This window comes from Phaethon aethereus (genome assembly GCF_964289735.1).
Source record: "Phaethon aethereus genome assembly, chromosome: 1".
NCBI lineage: Eukaryota > Metazoa > Chordata > Aves > Phaethontiformes > Phaethontidae > Phaethon > Phaethon aethereus.
In genome coordinates, this window is record NC_138575.1 from 13,505,507 (window position 1) to 13,519,633 (window position 14,127).

General features: G+C 38.1%; 1 protein-coding gene across 2 annotated transcripts in view; it reads left to right on the forward strand.

Annotated features, from left to right (window-relative positions):
* MAGI2 (membrane associated guanylate kinase, WW and PDZ domain containing 2) overlaps positions 1 to 14,127 on the forward strand; it is a gene marked incomplete at both ends in the record, with an annotated part of 789,860 nt that overhangs the window by 651,013 nt on the left and 124,720 nt on the right. The window lies entirely within an intron of this gene.

Consider the following 14,127-nt stretch of genomic DNA (forward strand, 5'->3'; position numbering starts at 1 on the left):
TTTGCACAATGCAAACACATCAAATGCATGTAGGCAACCTGTAATCTATCATTTTCCAAATTTGAAAGTTTTCTTTTTGGGTATATAATAGATATCACAAAAGAGACTTGAAACAATCCCCCTCTGAGTGAAGACTGGATGGGGAAAGTCAGTGTGTTTAGTCGGTGCCTGAGAGCCTGCCTATAAATGCCATGAGGGCAGCCCTGCTCAGCTGAGGAGCAGAGTGGTGCATAACACCTTGTACAGGATCATTGCGTCTGCTTCAACAGCCCTCAGCAAGGTTTTTACTCTTTCTTGCAGTGGCAGCAAGTTCTTCTCCCAAATCTTAGAAATTACATGGGCTACCATGACTTTCGTGACCTCTGTTTGCATCTTGCAATAGCAGTTTTTAGGAACAGGCTATATATCGAACCTACTCCTTCAGAGTAATTTAAATTTCTCATGCACTCTAGCCTTACTGTTATATTGCTATCAGTGATGGAATTAGATATTCTTTAAATCCTGATTCCGTTGGAAAAGAGAGAAATCACATTAAGCTCATAGAATTTTTATTCCTTTTTCTTTCAATTCTTTACATTTCAGGCAATTTGATGTAACAGTATTAATTTGCCATTAGATGAAGGCACATCTCGTATTTTTGTGTTTGAATTAGGCAGCGTATCTGTTTTTTAATTTGGAGACTGGGGGATTTGAGGAAATTGCAGAATGCTCACGTAACTAATTTCTCTTTTAATCATGACAGCTTTTAATCTCTTTCACGTCTTGTTGGTATCTGAGCACATCTGGGTCTTACTTAGGTATTCAAAATCTTTGTTATGCCTCAAGAGTGTCCTTCCCAAATGAATTCTATTTATGCAAGTGAAAAAGAAGAATATATTATCAGTCATCTTAAGTAGTCTTGCTTTTGCACATTCCCTTTAACTGCACAAAAATAACCATACAGACAAGTACACTTGTTCTTTTCTTAGTTAGGGGGAGGGAGAGAATCCTTCAGTAGAAGAAATGTAGAGAATGGGTAAGAACCAAGTTGAGAAAATATTTAATTACAATCCAAAGTAGAACCTGACGAGACTCCAGCGGAGAAGAAGCACATCTGTTATGTGCAAACAGTTCTTCTCTGTGCATGCAGGAGACTTGCAATTGGACCTAAACCTCATCTTTGACATTACTCATTTTAATGATGGTATCATTTTTGGAATGATAGGACACAGTAATTAATAGGTTTGGGGAACACGCTTATTGTAAGATTATGCAAATCCTAAGTCAAGGACTGTGCAAATACAGAAGTGCATTTCCACTTTTCTGGCCAGCATGTGAGACGGTAGCCACCAAGATCAGAGTGATTTACCCTACACTTTCTCCACACCATAAGGTTTATCCCTCCATTGCTGCTAGTATTTTCTTTTTTCCTTATTTCCATGTCACTTAAATCTTAAATTACATTATCAGTTCTGTTATTCCCAGCACTCTTGTGCTAGCCTGGCTTCAGGAGAACTCTGGTGCTGCTGTGGAGCTCTTTCTGATAGCAACAGCCTAAAGCTGGACATAGAGGCAGATGGTCTCAGCTCTATCAGAGTAAGGGCTGTCTTGTGCCTTCAAGCCCAAGCGAACACAGCTGGAAGAAATGTGCCAGCTATGGTTACCAGCAACAGTGCACCAGGGGAACTTCTAGGCTTGCTGTTATATAAATTTAGGATTGTCTCAGAATCCAAAACACACTCTTCAGTTTTTAGACTAGATGGACTGTTTATTCCCTTCTAAATCACTACTCTTTTTGAAGCTAGCTGAAGCCGTTTGAATAAACTTGAAAAAGTGCATACCTCTCTTTTCCGAATGTACATTTAAAACGAGTTCTACTATGAGCACTTGATGGTATTCAGCATTGAATCCACAGGTCATTGCAATAAGTACTGGAGGACAGTGAAGTCTGAGAAAGAAAATGGATATGGCTACCACAAATACCAGAGTTAGTGTCCTCTCTTTTTATGATCTTTATCATATAACAGCATATAAGCAGGCTGAGAAGCATTTCGCATTAGTTATCCTTAGCATACTAAATAATGTATAGAAGTAGTGTTAGTAATTGTACTACAGTGACATTAACAGCACGGTATCAGACTTTCTCATTGCATAAACCTCCTCCAGTCTCCCCAGTTAATCAGAATACTCCTTGCCATGAGAATGCTAGCAGTGTTTTTGCCATAGTTTTCTCATGTGGGATAATAATATACATATTTTTGGAATTATGGTGAGAAGACTGGATAGTTTCATTCTCAATAGAAATAAAATGATAAAAATTTTCATAATTTGTTTCTTCACAGTGTTTAACTGTAACTCCAGTATTTATTAACCCTGAAGATTCAGTCTTGACAATGTTTCAGTACTAGTTTACAGTATTCCAGGTTCACTAGAAATTAAATACATTGATTGATTGGTTCATCTTTATGTATGCAAAATTTGTCAAAGCTAAATAATTTTGTGATTCCTTGTTGAGAAAATCTAAAGGAGTGTCAGTTTGGAAATGCTGTGATTCATTCTTCTAAATATTAACCGGGAAACTTCCACTAGTATAAAATAAGAAAAAATAATATTATAATTATATTTTGTAATTATAACATTTAGTACACTGTTTTCAATCATTGTAAAAGCTTGTTCTATTTTACAAATCCTTTATTGCCCTACGAACAAGTACACATTCTCCCTGCTATATCCATTGTAGAATCCATGAAATCAAAATACGCTACGTAAACAAACGCTGAGTTCACTCACCCAGCCATGCTTAACTTTGCTGGTAGGACAATTTTATTTATAGTGATGTCTCCCTTGTTAGTGTCAGGAGCACCAGATTTGATTTGAGCGATTCATAAAGACAATTTGGGGTTTCTTGCCATGAACTTGTATCTTCTTGATTGTACTAAATGCAGAAAGAATTAAAACAGGCAGGGATTCCCGCTTTCATTTTTATACCTAAGATTGTTTGGGGTTTTTTTAGTTTAACCTTAAGTGAGTTTCTTCTGATTGTAATCCCCATTGGAATTAATGACTGTGTCATTTCACTTTATTTGTAAAAATCACTCAAATACAGTTGACACCTTACTGTGTTTTTTGTCTGGAAATTGCTTTCTGGAGGGGCTTGTATGTGAACATTGTGTGCACAGAAGCCTGAAAAATTAATAACTTCATACCTGAACTGTAATAAGAAGCAAAAAGAACAAAAGCAGTTTCAATACCAATTGCCATCCTTTTTTAAAACATTAATTTTTGGATCAGGATTCACTCTAGGCTTTTTGTGCCTGCCCGAAGCGGGACAGGGCTTACACATGCAGCCAATTAGAATATTTTGAAAGACAGGGAAGAGCAAAGCACCCAGCACACATCAGTTTCCTTTCCACTTTCTCTAGCACTCTGCTGCTGGCATTCACATCCCAAATTCCTCCTGCTCCTTCTGTTCTGTACCCCACAGCACACATGCTCATCCTTTAGTTATCTCCTAATGCGCTGCATCCCTGCGTGCATCTTACTTTTACCGTTCTTCACGCTCTTCTTCATGCAGCAGGGTAGTTCTCAGAAGGAAGTTTGTGAAACGGTTGTCCCATTTCCTACCATTTTCACAGGCTTACCAAATACAGGTCGATTGTGCATAAAATATGCTTGAGAGGAATTTTCCATGAATTGCCTTCTGTCACTATGGCTACTATCTCCAGCTGGGTGGGAGACCACAACTTGCTCTCAATTTTTGATGGGCACGGCAGCAATACATTCTCAGGAGTGATGGTACCACCTACTCTGTCAGGAGCAGGGTAGAAATATTGTATGGAAGCAAATGACAATAACTTGTAGCATTCTGAAGAAAAAATAGATATAATGATCATTTTGGGACGGGCTTTTTAACTACAGGGATGATTGACAGTGAGAACATTAGGAGATGGCAGGCCTGCTGTGAGACTGCTTTTTCAGTCTGAACACATAGTCTGATACAGGATCGCAGTCATTCATAATAACCCGTTTTAATTTACTTTTATTCATTAGCTAATTAACAAATTAATAAATTCAAACATCCAGAAAATTAATTCCTTTCTAAAGAGGAAGATATGGTGTGTTGTCATACACAACCATAATGCCGCTTTATATGTAAAATCTGCAATTTGCCTACTAAGCAGTAATCGATGTACCCGCAGAGCAGCTCAGTTTGTTGCAAGGGTTACGATCCAAGCATTAAGCTAAACCCCGACATTGCACTGGAAAATGATAGAGTAGTTACCCTGCAGTGGTGCTGTTATTGTTCAAATATTTACTGCAGTGGAAATGAAGTCACAATGAAATTGTGACTCCACAGCACTACAAAATGCACAAGAGTACTGCAAATTCTTGTCTCTCTCTCAGAAAGCTTATAAACCAAAACAGAAAATAAAGAAGGTGAGTGAGGCATACAAGGAGGTAGAATAGCGGGTGGGGGATTGGATAATCCTCATACAAGGAGAATTTGATTCTTAGCCATGCAGCTATAAGGGTGAAGAGTGACCTTTGCCTAACCGTTATAAGGCTGGAGTTTCCTATGTCTTATAAAGCAGTCTTAAAGAAAGGGCTTGGTGGGACTTTTGGTAATGATTTCACCTCGTTCATCTCACCAAAAAATTATTATGTAAGCTGAATTTTGTAGTTTAGACTCAGTGTAGTATTCAGGAATGGGCTGGAAAAGAAAGTATAAATTATTCAGTGGTGAAGGTGTTAAATTGTTTTGCAAATAATAAAAATATATTGTCCTTGAAAATGAGTGCTTGGCAGTGGAAGAGGCTCTAGAGATATTAAGGTATCATTTGCTTGGAAGGAAGGTCAGTTTGATAATACATTACCCTCTATTAACCTGGAAAAATACAGTAAAACCTGAGAGAACCAAAAGGACCTCCGTTATTTCTCTTTGCCATACAATTTTAAAGCAAGTAATATATTTATACATGCCTGAAAAACTATTGAGTAGACCTTTTGGTATAGAAATGATGTGAGAAGCTCTCTGGAGTAGAGATAACTTTTATGTTGATGATTTTACTATAAAAAAAAGATAAAATAGAGCTAATACATAAGATAAGCACGTATCAACCTAAAGGTTGAACAGCCTTTATAAAACCCGTAAGTAGAAAATTACTCATATACTAGCTATACATTTGTATAAGATATTTGTTAATGAACTGGCAATCAAAGATGACTCCATTTTAAATGCACTGGGGCATTTATACGTAGCAGACTATTAGTAAAAATCCAGTTATTTAACTGGAAATTATTTCACTGTTTTGATACATGTATATTCTGCTTGATAAAAATATAATACTTCCTGTCTTTAATTTTGCATAAAATCATTAACCTGTAGTAATCCAGACTTCTTTGGAAGTATCTGTCTCTATCTCTAGAAAGTGCTGACCTTGTAAATCCAGTTGACTGCTTTCAAGATACAGCAAGATCTGAGGATTTATATATATGTAGAAATATGAACACACATATAGATATTCTGAATTTCTGGTTTGGCAAGACAGTAGATGCCCTAATAGCTAGGATGAAGCCATTGAATGAGCACATAGTTCGTTACAATTGGCAGGATTAAGGATGCAAGATGTTCAGCCAGAATCAGATTCTTTAGCATAAATTTTGGGAGTGAATTTATAGTGTTAATAGCAGCGTCTGGGACAACAGTAATTATAAACATTTCTCAGGGGAAGCATTTGGACGCATATTATTATAATAGATGAACCTACTAAATAATACATCATAGCAACACCTTCAGATTTGGTGCTTGGTGTTTGGCTCCACATTCATGGTTTGGCTCCAAAATAAACACTGATTTTCAGAGGTGTTGAGTGCTGGCAACTCCCATTGAGCTCAGTCTGCAGAACATGGACCTGAGCAATGAATACACAAAAATCCACAAATCAAAGCTTTTAATCAGAGCTTTAAATTAAGTTCATGACCTGACTGATAGTGAAATCAGATTTGTACCAGCCTCAGAGAGTCAGCTGCTGAAGTTAGGCACCTGGATGGGCACTATGTGTGAGCGCAGCAAGAATAAGAGAGTATTGATCAAACAATGTTGAAATTCATGGTCTCAGTAGATAGATAACAGAGTTACAAAACTGCCCCAGTTCTGGTAGTAATGCCCACTTCAGTTACAGAAAATGTCCTCAGAAACTGTAACATCTCTAAAACCAAACTGAACTTTCAAGTTGTACCCCTATAGATTTAAAATGGAGACTAATGCTACTCACCTGCCTTTGCACATGTTTTTTAAGTGACCAGCTAACTGTTGTTAATTTATGTAAGTACTAATCTAGTATGTGACTAGTTATTGCTTGTCCTCGTGCTGCTAGCGTTGCTCAAAGAAAGGAAAAAGCTTTACTAACCATTTCAGTTTACAACTAAAACATGACTGCCTGTTAATACAAATTGCAAGTTACATATCTACTTCGACATATAAAGACATTTGTCTTTGTGCCGCAACCTCTTTGTAAATGCTCCCTCTGGTTCTTCACCTCATTCACCTCCCTCTTTCCTTCCCAGCAGTTCACGTCAAGAATTAGCAGCTGCGAAGGTGCGCGGTGGGCAATGCCACTGCCATTGCCAGGCTTCCCAGGCGGGGACGGGGCCGCTTGGCATTTCTGCCGTGCTCTGCCATACCCTTATGCCTTCAGGAGGCATGGCTGAGCTACTTTCCTCCTCCTGGGAGCCGCTACCCGGATAACTGTGATGCTCCGCGTACAGAAATAAAATGTTGTGCGTCCAAAAGCCAACGTGTTGTAAATTTTGACCTCCTTTTTCTGAAGAAAAAAAGGGTTTCGTTTCTACGTGAGCCTCTGCGCACAGTGACGCCTTTCACAGTGATCCCATGCAAACGTGGCACACGTTTTTATCCTGCTCTTCAGATCCACTGATGCTTTGTCATGCAGTTCGTTCACACCAGGCATTTCAGGGTGCGCAAATAGTTCCTGCAAGCAAAACATAGACAGAACAGGCTTACATAATCTGTAAATAAAAGGCTGCCTTAAAAATTGGGCCTTTTTCTTTTTATGTAGTCTTGCACCCAACTTATCATCTTTTAAATAATTACTTTTTTGTAAAGTGGCAGTTTTAACATCCGTGCTATGCTTTCAGATGCTTGAAGAAGTGAAAAACTGTCTAGCTAGGAAGAGAATTTGCCTGCTCTTTAGCACTTTATGTGCAGCATTCATTTAAGTGTTCTTTTGCTGTTGCTTTACTTACATTTTTAGTCTGCAATGTTTCATGTTTACTGGATCAGCAAATAATCAAGGTCTTTAGATTTTTTTGGAATGCATTTTATTCCTCTCCCCCCAAAGAAGTTAAATGCCTCTATTTAAATAGCTTTTACCACTATATGCAAAATACAAATAAAATGTAAATAGTTTCTTCTACTAATCCACATCTGCCTGGGTGTAATTACATGATACATGCTGGTTAAGCACAAAAATTTTGAATAGACAGCTTTTAATTAGGCATGTGCATTGGGTCACAGTAGAATTAAAATGGGTTCTAAAAAATTGATTGTATAAAAATGGCACCTGCTTACTCAACGGATCTGATTTTTGGCTGAAGTTGCAGACACGTGTCTGTGTCACATCGTTCTGTTGGCCCTTGTAGAGGAAGCCAAGTTCAGAGACAGAGTGCTCAATCCTTCCCACGATGGGGACAGATGTAACCTGAGTTAAAATTATTATTCGTAGAATTACTGACTTTCAAATGGGACAAACAGCTGATTTACAACTGTTGCTCAGGTTTCATTGAGAGGAGAAGAGGAAAACTGAGGCCTATCTAATGCAAGTTGGAGTGCCTGAATGACTACAAATACATTTTTATTTCACTTTTTGTTAGATTTAGCAAATAATAATTTCCGTTACCCTGATTTTTTCCCCTGAACATCAGTTCCCATAGTCCAGCGAGTGAAAGGAGGATCTGTGGATAGTGGTGACCTGTCAATTTGCAGCGTTTGTCAGCACATGAGTAAAACTTTCTGTTCGAGGTGAAGATTGGGAAATGCTTCTTCCATGCCAGTCTGAACAGACGTATTTTATCGGGCTGTTCAGTGTTCTCACGTACCAGCAAGTGGTCCTGAAATGATTTCTGAGCACAGAGGCAGCTGAGCATTACATCTCCCAGCAGCTCTTTTCATTTCACTGTGGCTGCCGAAGTACTATCTGTCAGATAAAGTTGTTATAAAGCTAATAATAAAATGGTCAATTTTATATTTAGCTATTCCAGTCAGTAGCTGTGGTTATTGTATGTATATGCTTCTCCCCAGTTTACATTGTTAATACATTTTAACAGTTAATTTAATGTTCCTTTTTAAAAGAAATAAGTTAGAATTTTCTTGGCAGTATTTTTTCAGTATTATAGTCAATATTCAAGAACTTCAGTATATTGTGCATGTCATCTTATACTGAAATATCCCTTATAAGTTATTATAATTCAGTAATTTTTATTTTAAATGTAAGGGTAATTATCTAATGCATATTAACAAAACATAGGACCACATTTTTCAAAATAAGATAAATCAGGCTAACATGAACTGCAGGATCCTAGGTTTTATCTTTTGTCTATAAAAGTCATGCCATGCAGATGTTAGCAGCCAGAGCCAAACTGGTTTTACAAGGTTCTGTGGCAGGTTAGAGTACAAGAAAACAGAGAATTTCTGTTTACACAGAGCCTCTTGAAATCTTTTACGTCCAAAGAAATGCCTCTACCCATTCATAACAAAATTTTTTTATTCACACACTGGATTAACACCTACGGCAGGTGGAAGGAAGCAGAGATTCAAAGTTTCAGAATATAATATAGCTGCTACTGTTTAATTAAATGGTCCCTCGTGCACTAGGTCTCTGTGCTACTAGTAACTGTATATGCACATATAAAAATATCTAATTTCTAAAGAATCTTCACCTCTGCCATAACCATCAATCACATGCTGTTGTTACTAAAATTATCCCCATGTTTCATATCTCAGTACTGGAAACATGCTATCACACCTCTGAATTTATTATTAATATGCCACAGTGCCAGCAATGTTGCAGCATTTTGCAGAAAGAGAAGACAAGGTCACTGCTAAGAAGTGACAGAAGTAGTGAGCAGTGACAGTAGATAGTGTGGGTGGGCAGGTGAAGGGAAAGCTTCAACAATAAAGTAATCACATATTGCTAGTTCAGAAGCATATGCAGAATTTAGAGTATATGGTTGAGAAATGCAAGTGGGAATAAATAATGCTGGAGAAGTTCGTAGAAGTTACCTGGGTTATAAATGCAGAAAAAAAAAAAAAAAAATACAGCCTGAGTCTTGCAGAGCTGGTGCTTCCTGCGCTGACTCGCCAAACGTTGGGCTGTTTTTGGCTCCATTGCTATTAGCTTGAGCTGGCTGCAGGGGGGTAGCAGAACTGTCTCTGCCCCCCACCAAATCACAGCATTCTGTCGTATTTTAAGCTCATGGACACAGATAGTAAAAGCTTGCTCCAAAACCCATCAGAAGCAATGGAGAAATTTCTACTAGACTTTGAATGCGGTCGTAAATTAACAATGAAGGTCTAATCTGCATTTTTTCCTCTGCATTCAGACTTCAATGTTTAAAGGGGTCTAAATAATATGAAGAAGGTAAATCCATTAGGAAATTCAGTTCACTGAAGTACCATAAAAAATTCCAGCCAGGGAACTAAGTGCACAAGAAGCTATAATAATAAGAAATAAGCAAAGTGTTTGTATATAAATGGTGCGAACATGAGTGAGAAAATGGAGGAATTTTACCTACTAGGGCAGACATTCTAGGGGTCATAAAAACATAGCAGAAACAATAACTGGAGTCACTGAACAATATAGGTTCATCAGAAAAGAGGGAAATAGAGCTGGTAACATTACATGGGACATTAGGATAATTTGTAATGAAATGAGTTATGTCAATAAAACAGTCTCTGTTTGGATCAAACACTTCAAGCATGGAAAAAAAATATTTTTGTAGAATTAATGTCAGCAAAAAATCCCGAGTGTCAGATTTGACTCTGTAACGTCATTGTAGAGAGGAATGCAAGTAAGAATCTGTCACTAGAAGATGTTGAAGCTCCTAAATTTCTTTACCAGTCACTAAACCAACAAAAGACAATGATAGTTTAGATCTTTTTTTTTTTGCTTTGAAATATGTTTATAACAAAACATAACTTTTAACCAAGCATTCAGGCAATGATTCCATTTACATTACATGACAAAGTAAGTAGTGAACAGCAAACTTCAATAAACAGAACAAGCTAGTTGAAGTGAAATATTCTGGGGCTTCATGAATATTTCTGTGAAGACGACATCAAATTTCATCAAGTGTAACATACCGTGCTGTACCTGGCAACAGTGGAGTAGGTTCGGCCATGCAGGAAGTCCCATCCAGACCTGTGTTCCTAAATTTGTCAGTTAAATGCAAGAGCCTTAAGTAAAGCAGAGGTAATTATAACACAGTTTGACAAATTTGGTCGCTGTCAGTGTTCTCTAACATTCTTTGACTCAATGCTGAATTTGGACATTGGTTGCCAGACAGAAGAATCTGTTCTGTGATGGTATAGATATTTGAGATGTAGGTCATGTAATGCCTACTCTACTGGGTATCTATCAAACCTGCCACTTTATCTGGAGAGTACTATTCAGATGTCTTCTCCACAAACCAGCACTCCTGATCTCCCTCATCCCTAAACAGTCTCGAGTAAGTTAGGGTTGGTAGGGTGTGTGCAGAGTTCCTACAGGCCAGTGAGGAAGATGAAACTGTGGAGAGCACCCAATAGTGGGGATGCTGAAGTGCAGAGATGTTCAGCCTGGAGGAGAGAAGGCTCAGGTGGCTCTTACCAATGTATGTAAATACCTGAAGGGAGGGTGCAAAGAGGACGGAGCCAGACTCTTTCCAGTGGTGCCCAGTGAAAGGACCAGAGGCAACGGGCACAAACTGAAACACAGCAGGTTCCCTCTGAACATCAGGAAACACTTTCTCCCTGTGAGGGTGACCAAGCACTGGCACAGGTTGCCCAGAGCTGTTGTTGAGTCTCTCTGTCTCTCTCCTTGGAGATATTCAAAAGCCACCTGGACATGAACCTGGGCAACTGGTTCTAGGTGACCCTGCTTGAGGAGGGGGATTGGACAACTTGATATCCAGAGATCCCTTCCAACCTCAACCATTCTGTGATTCCCTAAACAAGCTCCAGTCACTTTAGTAGGTTTAATTCTAAAAGCCAAGCGAAGTTTGATGCTTAATATAAATGTTCTGCATAACTTCAAAATACCCACTCACTGTGAAACTGTGATTTCTGGAGGCAGACTATGGCTTGCTCAGAAAATCAGCCAGGAATTATAAAGGGGATTGCTATTATGTTTGTCCATATGCACCCATTATTATCAGAAGAAGCAGGAGAGAACAGTTAGAAAAGATACCACGGAAACCTTTCAAGGAGTTTTCCCAAAGTAGAGAGGCTTTGAACTTTACATTATCATGGCACGGGCTCTGTATTGCTCTTAACTTACCTCTGTTCCTACCAAATGCTGGGTACTTCTGTCTGTGTCAGCAGTGAGGAACTCTCTCCCTGGAAAATGAGTTAGATTTGGAGAACCTCCTACAGTTCAGAAATTTATTTAAAGGATTTCTGAAATTAACTCCTTTTATTACTCCTCCATGTCTCATGATCTGAAACTCTTTCTTCCCAGTTCAACACCACTGTAGCTATTTCTTTGAGTTGAACTTAGTAACTCATGCCTTTCTCCCCATCCCTCTTAACCTTCAGCCACATCTGAATGCACAGTTCAACTGTGAGTTAGAACTTCAGAGTGTGCCTAGAAATGTTATTCATGTTATACCTCAGAAACCCCCAAAACCTTTAAAAATGTTGATTCAGCAAATGTTGAAGAATTTTCTGCTGTCTTGTGAGGGATAATGCAGGGTCATTATTTGAAGGAGTTTTTACCCAAGACCTTTTAATGGTCAATTTTTCTTGTTTAGTGACTGGGGAAAAGGGCTACGTGGCCTCTATATTTCCTGACTGCACTCCTTGTGCACAAGATACTTTCTTTTCACTGGAGACCTATGTAATGTCAACTAGTTTATCTGATTTTCTGGTTTATGAAAAACATATTGTTTTAAGTTTTAGATCATAGCTAATCCTGTACAAATGTATAAAGTGAAGGGGTGAAAACAGACAATGATTTATTTGCCCAACACAATAAATGCATTATTCCTCTTGCACCCTGCTTAAGTATTGTAAGAGAGCATGAACAAACAGATTGGTCTCCTCCCACCACATATCTGCATTGCCAGCACTCAGGGAAATAAGGACTGCATGGATTAAAAAGTTGCAAGGGTATTATTAAGGCATGAGCTACTGAAACGGGAGCATGCACTGAAGAGGTCTCAGTTCAACAGTATCAGTCCCGTTAAGAGCGTCAGCCTAACTGCTAATGCTGAAGGCAGGGATGAGAATGCAGGTAAGACCTTTCTATACCAGGGCATGAGCAAATCACGACGAATTGCTGCCATTGCCACAATAATTTAGTACAGTACATTCTTTCTTTTTTTTAAATCTTGACTTTTGAAAACTGTTTTACTCTCAGCTGCTTGAAACAGAAGCATTGGAGTTCCGTCAACACTGCCTGCGAAGTGACCTTACTGCTTTTACTTATAGTTTGACATCTATTTATGAAGCACATTTAAAACAGTATTTGCAGCTCCTAAGGTTTCTGCGAATAATACTCATAAACGTTTAAGCAAACTCTCTTAGCACTTTTTCCCTAGATGCCCTTTGAAGAAACCTTTCTCTGAACCACAATTTGTGCATATGCAATTAATTACTGTCAGGCTGTTAGGCGGGCTGATCATGTGGGAATTGACCATTTCGTTTTCACACAGAAACAGCCTTTGCCTTTCGTTGTCACATAGAAACAGCCCCTGCACTGGCATCTGGATGATGCTGGTTTTCTCTCAGTTTGCTTGATTAGCTCTTTTGATTGAAGTACTTCAAAGACATAATTTCATAAATACACTAGAAGCAATTCCACACAAACCACCTCATCCTCCCTAAATCATTCTCATTTTATTGCTGAATTTTGAAATACCATTAAAGAATTATGTTATGTTAGGTCAATTATTGAACTGTGTACCTTGTAGACACCTAACAGTGTTGTCTGTATAAATGATTTCTTCTTCCTAATTAATGGTAGGATAATAAGATGATCTTCACTTAGAAAAATACTTTTAACGTGTGGAGTTCTCTAACCAAACATCCTCCTCCTTTTATATAAAGAAGCAGACTGTTTTATTAAAGTGGAAGCTGAGTGTGGGTCATCAAACTATTCTGAATAGCCTTTGTACTGATTACTCATTTTTATCTTAATATGGACCTTTAACAGCATCATAAAAATTTATTTATGGCTATAAATATATAGGTCCATTCTAACAACAAGAAGGAACTTGAACTTATTTCTGAACTTTTCAGCAACAGAAGCTGGTTGGGGCATGAGCAATATGGAAACACATAAATAGCCTGTTGACTTAAAGCATTCTGCTTTCATATGTGCTGACTGGTAGCTCTGTACTATACATGAGACAAGATTTGGAGGTAATCTTTATTTGGAGTATCTTTATTTTTATCTGACCAACTGGTTTAGCTGGAAATATTAAACTGATTTTCAGACGTTTTCCTAGATTTTTCTAATAAAAAGCTATTATTCCTAGCTACAAACTTTGTTCTGTCATTGTCCTTGAACCATCGTGGCTATGACAAAATACCACTAAACATCTCTATGATATGCAAGATACAGTTTAGTTCATGCCTAGAATAGGAAATGACTGCAGTAGTCCTTGATGTCTGATGACAAGTAATGGCATTTAATAGGAAACTGTCAATACCATGATCATGCAAAAAGTATTTCCTTATTCACATGCATGCATGGTCTTGCATCCCCATTCATTGCTTCTTAAGTCCACAAGTACTTACTATTTCCTTTTTTTCTCCCTTTTACTCTTCACCAAACAATGGCATTTCTTGATAACCAATCTTCCAAATAAAATCCCATCGTATCTTATAAAAAAGTAATCTGTGGACTACACTGAAAGGTGGTTAAGAAA